Here is a 3,793-nt window from a genome sequence, read left to right on the forward strand (position 1 = left end):
ACTTGTCTTAGACTTGTCTAGATACGGATGTATCTAGCTCCCAGGTGGACGCATGCATGGCAGTTGAAACGAGCGCACGAGAGAGCGCACAGTAGACAGTACACAACAAACGGAGGCGTTTGAACCCAACTAACCAGCACGTGCTTTGCGCCAGAGCGGTAATATAACATCCACGTAACTCAAGGGTGAAACATAGATTCATCCCACCAAAGTTTCACCGGTCGATCGACCAACATGGGTGCCAACAGCAACGACCTCCCGTCCTGGACGCTGCCGTGATCAGGCCGTCCGACCTCAACCTCCCGCCGCGCTCCATCCCGCTCACCTTCTTCGACGTCAAGTGGCTCCGCCCGCCGGCCGTCCAGCGCCTCCTCCTCTACCGCCTCCACGGCAGCCACGACGCCGAGCAGCTCGTCTCCGGCCTCAAGGCCTCCCTCTCCAAGGCCCTCGCCATCTTCTACCCGCTCGCCAGCCACGTCCGCCTCGCCCCGAACAGCAGCAGCCGCTACGAGCTCTTCTACCAGCCCGGCGACGCCGTCCCCTTCACAACCGCCGAGTACGACGCCGACGTCGACGACCTTGCCCGTCCCTCCGACGGCGAGCCCGTGCAGGTCGCCAGGCTCGCGCCTCTCGTGCCGCCGCTGCCAAAGGGCCGCGCGGTGCTCGCCGTGCAGGCCACGGTTCTGCTCCAGGGGCGGGGCCTCGCGCTCGGCGTCACCGTGCACCACTCGGCCGGTGACGGCGCCAGCTCCACCCACTTCCTGCACACATGGGCCGCTCTCTGCGCCGGTGCTGCGGAAATGCCGCCGCCGCCCGTCATCGACCGCACGCTCATCGCTGATCCCAGGGGCCTCTACGACATCTACTCCAAAGGAATGCCGAGCGACGGCAGCGAGATCGAGTTCGTGACCAGCAGAATGTCCTCTGTCCCTGACGACCAGCTCGTCGCCACATTCACGCTGACTCCTGAGGTCCTCACTGCCATCAAGGACGCGCTCACCGGAGAGGCGGCCAAGCACGGTGCACCGTCGCGCAGATACTCATCGATGCTCAGTGCCTACAGCTTCATCTGGTCCTGCTACTGCCGAGCCAAAAAGGAACAGAAGCAAACAAAAACAACCCACATCCTTTTCTCCGTGGATCACCGGGCACGGTTGAAGCCGCCCGTCCCTGCCAAATACTTCGGCAACTGCTGTAGCCCGGCCATCGCCTCAGCGCGCCACGGCGAACTCGCGGCGGCTGGCATGGGGGGCCTCTTCACGGCATTCACGGCGATCTCAAGGGCGCTGGAGGAAGAGGTGGGCGAGGGTTCGCAGGAGAGGTGGGCCGGATGCATCGAGAGGGTGAAGGAGGCCGCCAAGGTCGGCATGGTGTTCGTGGTGGGGTCACCCAAGTTCCACGTGTATGACATCGACTTTGGTTTTGGGCAGCCGCGGAAGGTGGTGGCCATGTCTGCGACTGCCACCGGCTCGATGCCAGTGGCAGATGCGCGTGACGGTGGTGGCGGTGTCGAGGTGGCGCTCTCGTTTCCGGCGGACGGCATGGAGAATTTTCAACGGTGCTTTGCAGAAGCCATGCATGCCATCGGGATGCAACAAGAATAAGGCATCTCTCTATTTTCAAAAGTCGATGTTCCAGCGTAAAATAAAATATTATAGCACCAAGGTCCTTTCATGTTCGTCATGTTCTTTATTGTAGTACTCCAAGATCCTTTCTAATGTAAAATAAAATAATATATACTAGTTTGTATTAGTTTCTTTCGAAAGTCAACCATGTATATGTTTGACCAATTCTGAAGAAACTATCAATATTTACACTTGATATTTGGTATTGCATAGGTTGATAGATTCTTCTATAAACTTGTTCGAATGTTGGAAAGTTCAGCTTTTAAAAAGTTTAACATGCACTGTATTTTGAAACAGAGGGAACAACACTTATGTTAGCCCTCATGGATATGGGTCCACCACTGTAAACTTTGTTAATTCGATTGTTCAAGCTGTTGCACTCCTTAATTCGATTGTTCAAGCTGTTGCACTCCTTAATTTGTGGTCGTGTATCAAAATCAACTGTCATGCTATGAATTTGTAAAGTCAGAGACCCTTTTGATTCAACTCACTCAATTAATCTTGTAAAGGATGGACATATGAAGCTAATGATATGTGCCATTCAAGCTTATCTTAACTCTATAGGCATGGCAGAGGATATGCCGTGATATTTGTGAGAAGGAAACATCTCCAAATCTACAATGCATGTTAATCTCATCTGAAGCATCATGTTGGGGATTCAAATTTAAAGGCCATAAAACATATATACCTGGGTAGTTGAATCATGTTTCTAGGAAATGGTTTGGACACAAACTTATACTCCCTCCGTTCCCAAATGTAAGTCTTTCTAGAGATTCTAATATGGACTACATACTTAGCAAAATGGATGAATCTACACTCTAAACTATGCCTATATACATCTGTATGTAGTCCATATTGAAATATCTAAAAAGACTTATATTTAGGAACGGAGGGAGTATAAGATATCTCGATCGTTCGGGAAATAATGTTACAAGAAAAGATCAATTTCTGAACTACCCATCAATAATTATATACCCCTCCGCGAAAGTGCATTTTTTTCAAAAAGGGGGGGCTCCCCGGCCTCTGCATCAGAAAGATGCATGCGGCCATCTTCTTAACCAAACATCAAAAAGTGCCAACAAGGTTCCGTAGTCTCCAGCGAAAGAAAAAAGAAAAAGATAAATGCAGCTCACACAGAGCGACATGACGCTAGACACAAACTAGCCAGGAAAAGGTGCCACAACCGGCTGGCTAAAAATAGATAGGGAAATTAATTGCCTATCCTATTACATGACCGCCATCCAAACCGGTTGAAGATATCCCGAGCTACCATCTCCCAACGGATAGATCCAGTAACCAAATGCTCCCTGGCCTCCATCGGAGTGAGCAGCGACCACGAACGGAGCAGTGTCGTAGCTCGGAAAATAACCTGCAAGAAATGAAACCGTGATGAACTGTTAAAAACCAAATCATTTCTGCAATTCCAGATAGTCCATAATAGAGCGCAAACTCCAACCCGAATATGTCTTGCTAAGTCAGGCTCAACCCCATTAAGCCATGTCCCAAATAAAGCATTGACCGAAGTCGGGGGAGTAATATTAAAAGCAATATGGACTGTCCGCCAAAGCACTTTGGCCAACGGGCAATCAAAGAATAAATGCTTAATCGTCTCATCCCGATCACAGAAACTACACCTAGTAGGTCCTGTCCAATTACGCTTAATCAAGTTGTCCTTTGTTAAAATAATTTGTTTATGGACAAACCACATAAACACTTTAATTTTTAAAGAAACTTTGACAGCCCAAACATGCTTGGAAGTTGGAATAGTATTCGAATTAATAACATCAATATACATTGATTTAACTGTAAAAGCTCCAGAACTAGTCAACTTCCAGCGTCATACATCGGGTTGGTGAGAAAGTTGAACCTCCATCAGTCTCCTAACTAGATGGAGCCAATCTTCCCAACGATTGCCCGCTAGCGACCGTCTAAATTGAATATTAAGGGGGACAGATTGAAATACCGTTGCCACGAACACCTCACGTCGTTGAGCAATACGATATAAAGACGGATATTGAACGGCTAAAGGTGAGTCTCCAAGCCAAGTATCCTCCCAGAAACGTGTACTTGTACCATTTCCAATAACAAATCTCGTCCTGTTGAACATAGATTTTTTGACTTTCATTAGCCCTTTCCAGAAAGGCGAATCAGTCGGCCTGACGACGACC

At 49.3% G+C, this 3,793-nt stretch overlaps 1 pseudogene; it reads left to right on the top strand.

Moving 5' to 3' along the window:
• The first annotated feature begins 234 nt into the window (after positions 1 to 234).
• LOC119293953 lies at positions 235 to 1,699 on the top strand (annotated as a pseudogene).
• Positions 1,700 to 3,793: the final 2,094 nt, after the last annotated feature.

This window comes from Triticum dicoccoides, chromosome 4B (assembly GCF_002162155.2).
Source record: "Triticum dicoccoides isolate Atlit2015 ecotype Zavitan chromosome 4B, WEW_v2.0, whole genome shotgun sequence".
Taxonomy (NCBI): Eukaryota; Viridiplantae; Streptophyta; class Magnoliopsida; order Poales; family Poaceae; genus Triticum; species Triticum dicoccoides.